The sequence below is a fragment of the Drosophila subpulchrella genome, chromosome 2L (genome assembly GCF_014743375.2).
Source record: "Drosophila subpulchrella strain 33 F10 #4 breed RU33 chromosome 2L, RU_Dsub_v1.1 Primary Assembly, whole genome shotgun sequence".
Lineage (NCBI taxonomy): Eukaryota > Metazoa > Arthropoda > Insecta > Diptera > Drosophilidae > Drosophila > Drosophila subpulchrella.
Genome location: NC_050610.1, coordinates 6,873,071 through 6,889,193, shown reverse-complemented (window position 1 = coordinate 6,889,193; position 16,123 = coordinate 6,873,071). Strand labels below are relative to the sequence as shown.

General features: G+C 39.8%; 1 long non-coding RNA gene across 1 annotated transcript; it reads right to left on the bottom strand.

Moving 5' to 3' along the window:
- Positions 1 to 879: 879 nt before the first annotated feature.
- Positions 880 to 2,552, bottom strand: LOC119546828. Its single transcript, XR_005219196.1, has 2 exons — positions 2,499 to 2,552; positions 880 to 2,184 (listed from the first exon to the last, which is right to left on the bottom strand). It is a non-coding gene; the product is annotated as an uncharacterized LOC119546828 (long non-coding RNA).
- Positions 2,553 to 16,123: the final 13,571 nt, after the last annotated feature.

Sequence of the window (16,123 nt, the reverse complement as noted above, 5' to 3'; positions counted from 1 at the left end):
CAATTTGCCGAATCATTTGGAATCGGGAATTGGCCAGTCAAGTTGGCCATCTCCATTCTTGACCCTGTCTAAGTCCCTGTGCTGCCAACTGGCCATATATCTTGGCCATGATTGCTTTTCAATACGTTTGGCGAATATTCCAAGGCTGGAAATGGGGCAGGAGAATAGTTTGAATGTTTGGCATTTGCCAAAATACGTACCCCTTATTGTTCGTTGTCTGCGGAGGGGAGTTCAAGGACAATTATGGCCCTGATGCCCTCCATCCTGCTCCAATTCAATCCTTCGCCCCTTTTTGCGGTTCTTTTTTGCTGGCCATGGTCGTAATGACGTTTTATCAAAAAACGCTCAAATGCGTCGCAGCCCGAAAGTAGGCAACGTTTGAACGATGGAGGGGGAATTTGTTCAGTGCCAAAAATAAAAACGCAAATGAATGACGCATATTACATGAAACGCCCGCTATAAATGGCCAAAATGAGGCTGCAGCCCCAAAGCGAAGGGGGCGTGGCATAAACAAGCCAGCTCGTTTGCTGCGGAAATGGAAATGCAGCTGCCAGTGGAATAAAGATGGCCAACGCAATGGGAAGAAGCCCAGTGAAATGCGCAGCTAATTGCGATTTCAAAGGATGGAAAAAAGGGAAGGGTTGGTATTCCATTAGTACTTTCGGGAGCGGGAAAAAACCCACAAGGATGAACAAAAAAATAAGAGTCAGCTAGAGTTCCAAATTTTTGTAAATTACACACATTACCTGCATCTCTTTTTTTATTTATTTGTTAAATAAATTAAATTATGAACACATATTAAAGCTAAGTGCATTAAAATTACAGAACAATTTGTTCGTTGAATAAGTGAAGCTATAAACATACATATATCAAGACTAATTGCATTGCATATATGTACAATCAATTTTATTATACAGTGGAAAGTGGGACGGAAGTGATTGGTTGTCTTAGGAATGCCTACCGAAAACCTTAATACTAACAGCTTTTTTAATGGTTGCTAACTGTTTTTTAATTAAAAAAAATATCTTAATTGTTTAATTAATTCATACATTGTGGAGTTTATAAATCTACAATATATCGTATATTGATCATAGTATACTCAAACCAATTCTAAAAGATAAAGTTCCATTGCCAAAGTAAATATTTAAAACAAAATACGGTGGTCCACCAGAAAATTGATTAAGGTTAATACAAGCCCATTAGTCTACTTTACTGTTGTGTTTTAAGTTTAACTTCATTAAGGGATGTGAAACGCTGAACATAATCCGTTTCCACAGGATTTCCATTTGCTCTCCTGTCGTCAGGCGCCTGTTACAGATAAAGCGCAGAAAGAGGGACTTTTGGTGCTGAAATTAAATTAATAAACTCATCCGAAAGAGGGAAAATTGTCTGCGGCAAAGTTGGGCCATTAAGCGTTGCAACAAGCCATCAGCCAGCCACTGGAGCACGAACATTTTGGGGCCAACAAAGGAGAGCAAGTTTTTACTTTCGGGGCAGCGGTGACCTCCCTCCAGTCGAACCCCTTCTGCTGACCCTTAACCTGCAGCTGCACCAGAAACTGCAGAAATAGCAGCAGCAGCAGCATCAGCAGCAACACGGCCAACTGCCAACTATGTTGACGACGTCAACAGGAAGTTTCAGCATGGCTGAATTTTTGCAGCTTCGGCTTTGTGTGTTGTTGAGCCCGCTTGTTGCATGTTGCAATGTGTCAGCAGCACGCCCCCCTGCAGCCTTAAACCTTAAACCTGAAAACCCCTGCATGCGTTTGACAAGCACCGCCATTGACGTCATCGGAGTTAACCCTTGGCCAGGCCCAGCATTAGAGCCATGGGCGGCGGGGCCTTCGGAGGGGGTGTGCTTCGCGGAGGCAACTCATCCAATGCTGCAAAAATGCTTTTGTGGCTTAACCCGCCGCGTCCGAGTGCAGTAATCGAAGCGTGCCAGGAACACGAGGGGAATACTTCCCCCAATACCCCTTTACACTGTGTATTTAGTATCAAAGTCAGTGTACATACCATATTCCAATTTATGTTGAAAAACAGCTATTGTTTAACACGAGAAGTGGATGAAACTATCCCACAATTTAGATTGTAACCCTAGATAGACTCAGGCCACAAAGACTTCCGCTTAGGAACATTTAGTGAAATATTTAAAACATTCAAGTAAATTAATCTCACAAGTGATCTGCAAATATAAATAATATATTAAGATTGGATGAACTAAAGTAGAAAATGTAACTCCTAAAAATAAGAATAAAATATATGTATAATAGGTAAATAACAATTTTATATAATATCCAATGTTTTCAAAAGTATTTCCAGTCTTATACTGTTTTTAGGCAGTCTTTAAATCTAATTCGCTAACTGATTATCATTTAATAACACTGGGGCGATAATTTAAACAAAATGATGCAGCTCAATAAATGTTCTTTCACACCGATGAGAATATCTCTTAAACAAAATATTCGGTTAAAACTGGAACCTCTTGGTTATAGAGACCTCAGTTCCGTCTGTTCAGTTTCAGTTTCTTCAGCTTTCCAGTTTCCATCATCGCCTGCTACTGACCGATAGAATCTACAAAGTGCACAACCCGATGCAGATACGATGCAGCGGTCGATTATGTCATCGGATCAGAGGCACAGATACAGATACAAATACAGGCAGCAACAGCTGTGAGCGGCAGATACATTTGCATCTCTTGGCCTGGTCAGGCAATTATCGGGAAAATTAGTCGCCGCCAACGCATTGTGAGGCGGTAAGCGGAATTGTCCCCCATTTGAATTTGCATCTAATGTGAAAGGCCCAGAGCCGGAGCCTGGTGCACTTAGTGCCATGGGTCCCGGCCCGAAAAACCAACCGAATTCGGCCACAAAAATTAATTTCCCCTTGCGGAGGAGGGTGGCGGTGGAGGTGGATGTGGGACAAGAAGTCATTTGCGTCAACCATCCATCCTGGCAGCTGACAGCAAATTCAATTTGTAAATTTTCATCTCATTGTTGCTCTTTGCCGGCCAAAAAAAAAAAAGTGCGATGCTGTGTTGGCCAAAATGGTTGCAGCTGTTGGCCACATCACAGCATCAAAGGCAGAGCACTATAGAAGATATAACATGCAAAGTGCCCGAGCCTGGCCAACAACTCGGTTTCAATTGGAAGAAATTCAATTCAAATTAGTTCGTTAATGGCACTCAGCAATCCAGATAATAGAATTGATTATTAAATTATGATACAGTTCTACGGAGTAAGCGTTGATTCCGGATTAGCTTAGTTCATCTCAAACACGGTTATACGGTTGATAATGGCAGACAGTAAATATTATTTGCTTTTTTTGTTCGCACTTTTCGTTTAACGAATTGACCTTGTAACAAATATTCGCAAATTGCACCAGCAACAACAACAACAAAGCCAAAAGTTGCACACAAAAACACACGACACGGCAACGTGTAGATACAAATGTATCTACACTCTGCAGCTGTATTTGTATCTTTGCGAATGTCTAGCAGGCGTTCATGCACAGAAAATAATTTTGATAAGATATGAGGATCAATTATAATTTTTTAAATATAACCTTTGGCTAGTAATTAAGTTTGATATTTACATAAAATATAACAATTACATTTTAAATACATTTCTTATTGATCAAAAAATATAAAATTTTTTTTGTAAATAAAGATACTTTACCTTTCTATGCTTTAATAAAATAATTGGAACAAACAAATAGGGTAAAGTTTTATTTCCGATAAATACTAGTACTTAGACCTACCCGCAAGATATGGAAATATCTATCTTTCTTATTATTTACTGTGTATCTTCTGTTCTCGACAGGCGCTAGTTTTAATGCTTACGTAAAGTGGCGTGCACAAAAATACGAGTACATACTACCTACTTACCGAACAGAACCTGAACGGAGTCAAGACCGAAACAAACTCCGAGGCAGTCCCGGGGGGAGGATGATGATGAGGATGATGGCGATGGCGTGCCCAAGTCGGCGACTCGGATTCGCATTTGTGCCTCCAGTTCAGACGGCAGACATGGGCATATATCTTATATATCTTGGCACGAGCCGCGTTTGATTGCCTGATTGAAATCCATGACAGTTGGAGAACTGCCTGCTCCAGCGGTAGATTCCCATCGCGGGGCAATTTCGCCAATAATGTGGTTCAAGGTGCTCCCGAATGGGAGCACAAATCAGAGGCAAACAAAACCGAAATCTAATAATAATTGTCATTGGATCGATGGGGCAAATTAAAGTTCTGTTATGGGAAAAAATTTCCATTTTATTCGGTTGATAACCAGACAAATGCAGAGAGAGAAAAAACCAAACAAGAGCACTTCCATTCAAACTGAATTGAACTCTCGTCAGTCATTCACCCACCCGGCGTATGGGTAATTTGTCTCAATTAATTGGGTATACGCAATGTTTTGCATTGCAGCCATCAAAGATATATGCAACAGTTATGGGGGAAAAGAAAGAAAAATGAAAACTAACTGAAGAGAGGAAAATGCAGGAAGCCCTCCTCAGAACTGTGCAACTCGACACGACATCACAGCCAGAGGTCGCCGCTTTTCATACTATATTTCCCCCTGCCGACCTTTTCGCTTTTCTGTTTTCCTTTCGACAACCTCACTTAAAGTGCAGTTCCAATGGGAACACAATCCCAGCTCAGATGCATCTTTACGACTTGTTCGGGCAGCCAGAAATTCGTTATTAAGTGACCGACACTTGAGTGCCATTTCAAGCAGGTCACAGTGGGCCCTCCCTGGCATGAACCGAGCCAATCACAGCAGGCTGGCCGAAATCCGTTGACCAACAGAGCAGATAAGCTGCCTTGATTGGACTGCAGCTAATCAAGAGGTTGGACGATTAGAGCTATCAATGAAAGGCGGAAACTAAAAAAAGGGAAGTGACAGCTGCACAAAAAGTCAAGTCAGCTTATCGGGAATTTAAATTGGTATTTCAAAATATTTTTGTGGATACAACTGACAGTTTCGTTCTGCTGCTGCCCTCACCTTCAGTTAATACCCACCCATTGTTGGCTGTCATTTGGCCAAAGTAATTTCCATTAGCAATTCACACTTCCAATTTTGACTGGCCACTTTTGAGTACTCAACTCTTTATGGGGTGGGGGGCTTAGGGAACGGGGATGGTACCCCATTCATAAAGTATTTCCCCCGCAATTTAAATTTGATTTCTGTAGAGAGCAGTGCAAATTAATTTGCCGCACAATTTGATCTACGATTAAATTTTATTATTTCTATTTTTATGTGGCGCAATAGCACATACAACACAAAAGCCAACAAAACTAGCTGCTGTCCCGTAATTACGAGCAATTTGTATTCACTTAGCATATGAGCACAATGGACACGCAGATTAGATTGTTTACAGAGTGGGATGGAACTAGAACTGGAATCGTTCTGTGGGTGGTGAACATCTCAATGCAAACATTCTTGTCATCCGCAGAGATGTTTGACAACATGCCCACTGTGCGTGCCAGCGCACAAAAACAAAACAACAACTCAAATCTGAACAATAAAAAAAATTTGTGATATATATCTATAGATATGGGTACTCACACAGGCATACACGTCTCCCAAGCCGACGTGAGCGTCATATTAATTTATGAGCACCAAAAAATATGCCAAATGCCCAGACAAAAAAATTGAGTAAGTGCAAAAAAAATTAACAAAAAATATTGAGAGGGATATGAAAAAAAGTCGTCATCATAAATTCGTACACAAAGCAAGTGTAAATGTATCTGGCGAATGCGAGAACGCGTTTCTGTAAGTCTGAGCTCAACGCTTTGTCGCCATTTATGGCGAGTTGCAAGTTACGCAGTTCGACTGTTGAAATACTTGTACGTTTCGCCTGCGTTTTTGTGTCACTGCCCACAGAATTCAGCATTTGAAATATATAAAAAATTTCCACCGCTCTCGATTTGGATTTTCGGCTTGTCAGCGAGGAGATTGCACTCCAGTGGGCGTTTGCTCGGAATGTGCCAGCAGCAACAGCAACTTTCGGAAAATGCATCGCGCATTTTGGCTTTCAGTTCGGCTACCCAAAGTTATCCAAACAATCGCTTTCCAAATGGTGTCCGGGGATTACTGAAACTAGAGCAAGCTATCTAGACACTTTCAGATAGATAAACACACACAGACGGGCCACGTAATACACAAATAAGTACAGAGCTCTCGAGGCAATATTTACCAAAATAAAGCTATGGAAATATAGGAAAATATCATTCACTGGAAGTCACTCCACAAATGCTAGACAGCCAAACACTTAACACTTCGCTATTACAATAAATATGAACAAGTTTATATGTGACCCTGAAAATTAATTTTACCTATCCCTCTAAAATCTCATTTCATTCAAAAAATAATATTTTTGACATTATTTGAGTTTTAGGTTTATATTTTTAATAAACTTTATAGATATGTACATACCTTAAACATTTTAATATTTATTTTTGTATGCATCTAACAATATCTATTATAATAGATACCTGCTGTTCGTTAGTGATTTCCAAAATCGAGACAGCCCAAGGTTGTTTTGTTTGGTACTTTTTTAAGCAGTTCTTAGCGGCAGTAGACGGCGCTACTTTTAATCTAATCTTAAGCAAATAAATGGCATCATGCACAAGCACACACATGAGCATATATTTATATATTATATTTTTGGCCCAAGATATGATTGTTTGTTGTGGGCGTTTGTGGGCTGTTTGGATTTCGAAGTGCGGGCGTTGAAAGTATTAAACTCATTTCACGGCTGCTGGTGACTGATTGACTTTTAATTGAGAATAATCACAAATTGATGGTATCTGCATATATCGATAAACACATATGGATTTAATTACGGCCAGGCAACCTTTGACATTTGGTAGTCGTCCGAATCGAATTCGATGTTTGTGCTGTGCAAATAACAAAAAGCGACAATAAATTCAGTAGTTGGCCATGAATGAAAATTTCTCTCCATCGAATGGATTGGTTTTGAGCCGGTTAAGCCGTGACTGCGACTGTGGTCCTTCAGTCACTTTACCACATTTCAATTTCCGTTTTTTGTTTTACGGCTGAAAGCATCAATTTTCGTTTTATTGATTTCGATTTTTATTGTCAACAACAACAGCGGCGGCAAACGAAAGTGGAATTGGAAATGCAAATGGCGGCCGAATTACAACAGCGCCAGCAAACAAAAAGTACTCACACAACAACACACCCACTCGAATGAAAAACTTTTTATTTCTTTTGAAACAAAGAGAAATTTACGAATAAATCCAATTAACGCCTTGGTGTTTTCGGTTTTGATCCCAACTAAGATGCGTGTGGTTCTGGTCTGTGCTGAAATCAATTTTTTGGATGTTATCCCACGAATGCTTCACCTCATTTCCTAGCCGCTTTTCTTTTGGTTTCATTTGCATTTTCGTTTCATTTGCTGCGCATTTTCATCCCCACCCCCAACCCAGAAACGGAAATGGTTGTCTCCCGACCTTCCTCTTCAGTTTTTCCCACATTTATTTCAGGGGGTCGACCTTCCCGCTCTCCGAAATCCTCTTCCCACCAAAGTAGGCACCCTGTCGCTTTTGATATTCCGCCCCAGGGGGAGTGATACTTTTGGGGCAGATTAGCGCAGCTGCCAAGCGCCAGCAGCGACGCCTCTGTTTGCTGTTGTTGTTGTTGTTGTTGCTGTCTGCCGAGCGATAGATATGCAAATTTCGGATGTGCTTATTATCCGGCTATGGCCATTAGATAGCTCTGAAGCTGAAGCTGAAGCTGAAGCTAAAGCTGATAAATTGCAGTCAAACGGAGGATGCTCCTTCCAGGGAGTAATCAAAAGGAAACACTGAATTTTCGGGTCCTTGTGCAGGCTATTTTTTTGCACCTCGATCAATAATGTGGGTCCATCCATCCAGCTCCTCCTATTTTGGAAGCCATTTATTGTTCAATTTTATGGCTGAGCTTATAATTTTTCGCTTCTCCGTTTGAGCCCATTAAGCATACGCCACGTTGTGGCCCATAAAATGCGGTAGCAATAAATAATTGCATTATTATTATTTATGCTCGCCATATGCTAAAGGAAAAAAACAAAAACCGCAAAATATTTCCCGAAACCGTGCAGAAAACACAGATCATTTAAAATATTTTTTAATAAACTAAATATTTAATGTAATTAATGTAAAACATAAAAATGTAACAAAAAGGTTAAATATGAATGCATTAATTTATCAGAGTTTAAGCAGCAACTACACGAAATACGAAATAAACTATAATAATAAAATTAATTTCTTTATGTATATAAATATTTAAATAGGTTTGTATTATTAATGCAATTTGGCAAGTTGTAAACGAAATTGTTAGTAGTCGTGTTAATACTTAATAGATTTAAAAGTCAAGAAAAATAATATTTTTAATTAGTAAATCGTTAAATACACTTTAAGATAGATTATATTTTAAATGAGTAACACAAAATTCTTGTTTTAAGACCTTAAGTAATCTTATGTCTCCTTGAAGTCCATGTGCGCTTATGTATTATGTTTCAAGAACATGGAGGACACACAACCTGTTAACTGGTCAAGGATTTAGAGGTGTGTCCTTTCGCTTCGGCTGATAGCTGAATGACAGGCAGCCAGTTGTGGGGTTCCCGATAATAGGTGAATGGTCGAACGGTCAATGATAGCAGCCACATTACGCATACGCCCCGTGTTGCCAGGCGAGGCACATTGATACGCCATTTTCGCATTTTACAGTGCAATCGCATCAGAATAATTGACTTAATTAAGTACGCCAATGCTGGGCATCTACATTCCGTTCCACCCAACGGATGCTCGCTCGCTCATTGATTTATCGTCACTCAACTGCCACGCCCCCACCCGCGCCGCCCACGCACAATCGGACTGCTATTTTTCATCCCGACACCTCCACGCCCACCTGTGCGTGAATCGAATAAAACTGCAGGCGGCCAAAGTTGAGCTTTCGCTTCATTTGTTAGCCAAGTTCTCGGCACGGAAAATTGAAGCAGCTGCGGATGCGGATGCGGATGTGGATGTGGAAGTGGATGCAGAATCCGAAGTCGAAATCGAAGTCCATTGGAGCGGAAAGGAGGCTTGCCAGAAGGTCACAAAAAAACAGTTGCTCAGCCTAACCGCCCACCCAAAAAAACACCCACTCAGCCCCAACGAGTCTGAAGGCCTTTCGAGCCTGAATAGTAATCGAGTGGCCCCCAGTTTGGCGAAGGACTCGCCTCAGTTAGCCCAGTTAGCTGGCAGGCTAACGGCTTTCGAGTTTGCTGTGTGTAATTAGCAAACTTTGCCCAGCCGGCTGCTGAACACTGTGAAAAGTTATTAAAATTCGCTCTTAATGTTGGCAAACTTCGAACATATTGATTAAGGACCATAAATGAATGGGTTTAGTCTGCAAAACTAATTCCCAAAAGGGTTGTGGGCATAATGCAGTAAAGTGAATCCAATCGATGGACCTTGGCAGGCATGTATTCAAATTGAATGTGTTATATTTCGGGTAATTATTATAATTATGGGTATTCAAAGTTAAGGGATGTGAGGAGAAACTTAGCAAGTTGCTTAGACACAAACATTAAAATACATATATATTATACACATTTCTTCAGTCCTACTCAGCTGATTTGTATTGGCCATCAAACTGCTTGATTCAAGCATATACATCACATCGATTAAATATGGCATTCACAAAGAGAATACATATTAAGAAACGTATGTTTATGTTCATAATGGGCAGATTATTAGCTTAGCCTAGCTGAAAGAGAAATCGTAAACAAATGGAATTTCCAGCCAGAGATTTCGCACTAGAATGTTTGATTATCTCTCAGGCCGTATATCAATTGATGCTGGCGTATTTATAATTCGGTCGGTCTATTTTAGTGTTTTCTTTTTTTCCTCTACCCTACTATATTATTTATTTTCTACGCATGTTGTGATGCCATTGACGCGTGCGGAGTGGCATGTTATTATTGTTATTCTGCTTCCTTTTTGTTGCCACTGCTGTCACTGCTGTTGACGCTGTCAATTTTAGTGGCTCTCATGCGGTTCAATGGGTTTAAACCCTCTGACGTATGCAAATGCAATCGAAGAAGGAGGGGATTTGCCGGGTGACTGGTTAGTTTCAGCTTGATGTGATAAAGAAATGGCAGGGGAATCCATCAGATTAAAGCCACGCGCCACCACTGACAATCGGTCTAAGTATCTTTTCAGCATCATCGGTCTAATTAACGGACATTCGGAACATGTTTCCCCGACAATTGAACAACAAACGAGATGAGCTCATCCACACAACAGCAACATCAACACCAACACCACTCTCAAGTGAAGACACATTCCGAGGTAACACAAATCCAAGTTGCTCAATTAAATCGAATCGAGGGATGCCGAGCAAATCAAATTAGGGGCAAACACGTTTACTGCTTTCTTTTCTCTTTTCCCAGCCCGCGGCAATTATGGCGACATCCAACGGGGCGGGGTGTTGATTCGCTCCCCCCGAACTCACTGAAAAACACTCATACGCCGTGTGTGCCGTTTGTGCCGGGCGTTTATCTCAATTTGCGAAATACGCAGATACAATTAGATATTGTGGGCCCATAGTTATCTCTGCCACCACTCGCGTGTTAACATCGCTTCTAATTAAGCCGTGATATGGCAGCTCAAAAGTGCTGGAGAGATTCTAAAACTGTCTGGGTTAATGTACCTTTGAAGTTGTGTGCCCTCTAGTTTCTTGCTTCCACCAGCTTGACCACAATTCACCTGCCTGATATGATTGACCTTTTGATTGGTCCAAAACAATGGCAATTATCCGCCTCGCCTGTCCATATTCTATCATTAAAATCGATCCAAGACCCGTCCCAAATCGTTGGGATTGGGATTCCTCGGCTGTTGGCCCGACGGAGAGTAAACAATTGAAAATTGCTGTACGACATTTGTCTGCTTTCGCCTTGCTTGTTGCTATTGCTTTCGGCCACGTTCCTTAATTACTCGTTCATTGCCTACCTGGCCGATTGGATTCCCCCCTCCCCCCCTTGGAAATAATTATTTGCATTAACATTTACGTTGAGCATGATTCAGCACTTTGCTGAACCCACAAAACTGTCTGATGGCCTGTGTCCACAGATAAGACCGGCAAACTAAAGGATGGATTGAAATTTCACCATTGATTGATGGCTACAGCTATTTGGCTCATGGTCACTTTTGATATGTCCTGAAAAAGAATCAACCACGAACTATTTACAACCGCAGGCACTTAATAAAATAAATCCAATCAAGTAAAATCAAATTGACAAATCATTTCAATTGAAAAATGCAAAAACAAAAAATGAAAATGTGCATCGTTTACCGCAAAGTGTAATCAGCGAAAAATACTATAATTATTCCCCATTTCTCCAATATGTAAATGAATTAAAATTTGTTGTATTATTTAATGACACTCGATGGGAGTGATACATATGTGTGCCATAACAGCCGAAAGCCAATGCCACAAATGCCGTAACACTTCGTATAGCCCACACGAATTCACAGATTCCCCTCTTTGGCCCCTTCGCATTTTGACTGACTCGACGCCCCCGCATTAAAATCGGAGCAAAATAAACACACGTGTGAACATGAATTGAATGGCTGGCCAAGAGATGCGCTGCAGATACAGAGATACAGATACAGATACATTTACAGATACACACACAAGACGATGAGATGATGCTTCCTACAAATACAGATAGATGTAGAAAAATCAAAGCGAAATTGACGTAATTGTCACAAATTTTGACTTCTGTTTTGGTGTGTGTTAGTGTGGGATGACTTGAGAGGCCAGGGAAAGTGCTTTTCTAACAGGGGAAACCCCGTACATGAACTGCAAACATTATTGGGTAACTTAAAACCCTTGGTCCATTTTAGGAAAGCTTCCCTTTCCAAAATTGTTCTTCCTTTACTCCTTTTCTTGGTTTTAGTTTTTTTCACTTGACGCAGGCGCACTGCCACCAAAATATTTCGGCTGATTGATGGAATATCCATTTGACAGACTGGCAACAACTTCTGTCCATCAATTAATACCCATTTGCCAGACAGAGATACTCACGATTGAAACCGAAGAATAAAAACTGAAATCCAAGAGTCTGAAAATATTTATTTACTTATATGCGGGTTCTAATCAGTCTATAACCGTTTCGGTCAGACTTTGGGGAATCTTTTTGTTTGGAATAATAACATCATAAACAAATTAGCAGTACAATAAAATTCGAAACTGTATCTTTACTAATTGTGCTATGAATAGAACAACATTTAAAGAAAACTTCATAGGCACACTCATTATAATGTAACACAAGTAATTCTCAGTAAAGTGTTACTTAACTCATTTTGATCCAAATTAAATTTAACGTAATAAGTCAAATGAAATCAAATGGGAATTTTACAGATTTAATAATAGAAATGGAATGTGTAATTCAAAATAAATTATCACACTAATTTCGCTGTGTGAGATACTTGAAAGCTTTTTTGCCTCAATTACCTGGCCCCCTGCTGATTTGCTGGGTATACAATGTATTTATTTTCCATTCTCCATTGTTTGCTTAGCCCCTCGCCCTCTAATTTGTTAATAACGTTTGGTCAATAAAATTCCAGTTTATGGAACTGATAATACAATTATGTGGAACTGCTAAAACAAACGATTCAAAGTATATTTGTATATATGCATAAACATTGGGTATATAAGTCCCTGATCTTTGAGTTGATATAAAATATGGCTTTTTATTTCAGTTAATTTCGTTTTTAATTTTTTAATTTATTTCTTTGTCCTCAACATTTTCTAGCCTCTCGATGTTTATACGCTATGCTTTTTTATATAAATAAACAAAAATAATGTAGGCAAAATATGCGGTTGATTATATATTTTTCGCAGATATACAGAAAGTATTTTAAGCTGATTTTCTTGACTTTTTTGTAGTATTTAATGGGTTTTTTTATGTGTATATATGCTGTACGTGTTTGTCTGGACTAATTTGCTGGCCATTACTCATAGGGAATTAGCAGGGAACATCTCTACTGATCGAAAGATACCTAATTCTATATCTAGATCCAGGCACACTGCTAAGTCACTTGGGATGAATTTGCATATTATGAAATTACTCATATGTACTTAACAACTTCTCGACCGAGCTGTTGTTCATTTCTCCTGCTCCAGTTCATCCCGCGTCCCCCGACCAACGTTTCATCCAATTACCAGTAAATTCACTGAAATAATTGCACATATTCGAATGCGAGGGGTCTGGACCGCTGAATGGATCGTAAAACTTGCGGCCACAAAAAGGTTTACGAACGGCGAATGCATTCGCAATCCCCTTCCAGTGGAAAGTGGGTGGCAGGGTCTCGGTTTTCGGGTGGGCTGGGGTGGGTGGTGCTGTCACTTTGTGTGCGCAGCCAGTCGGAAAATGAATTCAAAACTCGAGCTGACTCAGCTGCAACCAAATCGGGTCCAGACCGGCATTCAGCAACGAATTCACCCGCAGAGACCCAGAGAATTCGCTGTTGTTTATCAATATTCAATGCTAACAATGCCCTGTTGATAATTAATTAGAAACGCTCACCTGGTGTCTGTGTGCGCTACGAAAACTCAAGAGTAGAGAGTTTATACTCAGAGCTCTAATGTAATAATTTGGATATAACTTTATAAAATAATTAGCTATGTTGTGTAAGTGAGAAATTGTATTTAATCATAAAATTACTTCATAGTTTTTAATTAATTAAAGTTAGTTTTCATAACATTTAAAATGGATATATTTATATTATTTTTATAATTTGGAAGGACTGTTTTCCTTAATGGATTATTTAAATGTTAATGGCACCCTACCAAATATAATTTCAAAAATAATTTTTTTTTAAATATAAAAAAATGCAATATACATTAACAAATTTAAATTTCTGGACTTTATTTGTAAAGTTTTTTACTTCTTATAGAAATGTTTGTAAGGTCTGCTTCCCTTAACGGTTTATCCTAATGCTTATAACATCCAAATCCGGATGAAATTACTCCGAAATGTTACGAGGGCAATCAAACTTGGTCGAGTGCACCGACTGTGTTCTGCTGGATGATGCAATCAGCAATCGCAGTGGGGCCAAAGTGAATTGTAACAATTATCCCCTGCGAACGGGTAACAATTTTGACGGGTTCCACTCGGATCGCTTTGGGGGAGTTACGAGTACATATGCATATGTATGTTCAATTTGCGAGGCAAATACCCAGAGGGGGTATGTAAGTAAAACTGGTAACGTAACAGGCCACAGACAAATCAATCTTTGCCCACAGTTTGCACTCTGTCACTTTGTGAAGTTTACCCCGTTGATGCTCTATTTAAAAGTTGACTATTCCTATCCTCAACTCAGACTGATGAATAGACTTTTAATTAACGCGTGCCAGTGTCCAACCTCTGTCACCATTTCTCCTCAACATTCCCTGAGTACCCTGCCCTCGGAACGTGTTTGCACAGCTGCCAGCACTTTGCGGTAATATATATACATTTAGTCGCTTTATGAAACGGGAATGGGCTGCCCAATCGCCATCGGAATGCTCTGCTCGATTTATGGCAATTTTAAGTCTGCCCATCCGAAATATAGTTTCGTGATTAATATAGAATTTAAGTCTTAGAAATGCACAGATAAATTATGCGGGGCATTTCATTTGTGCGCCGAAATGTTCTTGCGAATATTTCAAATAAATTATTCTTGCATATAAACTAGCTTAACCAGGGGCACACTGTTTATACCAGGTTGGTTAAAAGTCCTGACATCAGCAGTGTCCTTGTCGCTTTAATCTCCTCCTACTGGCATCTCATAAAACGTATTTTCAACTTATTTTCCAATTACCAGATCCAATTGCTAACCACCTTTTGCTGGCCCAGCACAAATGGCAACAAAGACCAGAAACAGACAACGGCACACACAAAAAGAAAAAAGACCAGGCCACATGCATATAGATTTCCTCAACCACAATAGGTTGGAGAAATGGCTGGTGGGGAGGGAATCTAATTGGTAAGACGGCGACACATTGAAAAGAGCCGTTTCGCTTTCTTCTCCCTTTGGTTTTTGCAAGGCAAGCCAGAAAAACAATCCACCCAGCCACTCGAGGAGGTGGTGATAGGTGATTTACAGTGAACCCCACTTGAAAGGGCTTCTGGGTCTCAATATTATGAAGCCAATAATAAATACTGCAATTACTAATTTAATACAAATACAATTATAATAGTTTGGTATTTATAATTTAAAGTCAAAGGTTTCGTTAATTACCTAAGCATTTAACTGGTAAACGATAATACCGCATTTGAAGTTAATTCAAAATCAAATTATTGAAAGAATGATTTAACAGATGATTTAATATTGTTGGATAATAATTGCATCAGTTAATTAAATCAGTATGTGTTCATAATACCTAATATCAAAAACATTTTAATAAGCCACTATAGTATTTTCTGTAGCACACTTGTATACTTTTGGTTGAAAGGCATTTCCATGACACCATTATATAACTGGAATTTTCACGACCCGCAATGCCAAGTGGCATTTGATTATACCTGTCTTCAACTCTTGCATCAAATTTAAGCCGAATTTCCGCCAACTATTCATCGCATTTCCCGAACCAGATTCCCATTCCCATGGGGTCTTGAGCCGTCTATTTATAGGGGAAATTCGTCTTTGATGTCTCGCACACAAAGCCCGTTCCGATGTTCAGTTGGCCATGTTGGGAATTATTATTTTACGTCGCTGGCCTGCATAAAAGAAAATTCCCTTGCCCCAGGCACACTCGCACACACACAAATCATAAAAGCTGCTTAACTGTCCTTTCGTGCATGTCCTGGCCAACTTAAGGACAAACTTGGCGAAAGGAGCAACCACGGACAAGGAGCCAAAGAGGCTAATGTGAGCGTGGCCGAAAAGTGTTGCTATAAATAACCTTAGACTTGCGGGACGTCCACCTCTCGGTCTCCTCTTCGCCCTAACCTCACACTCGATATAAATATGCATATATTGGGCTCGAGAGTGTTTGGGCTACACATAGCATGTACACACGCCAGCATTTGTCTGCAGCCAAAATCAAGGAAACAAATAAAAACAGTATTTTCCTTTTTTT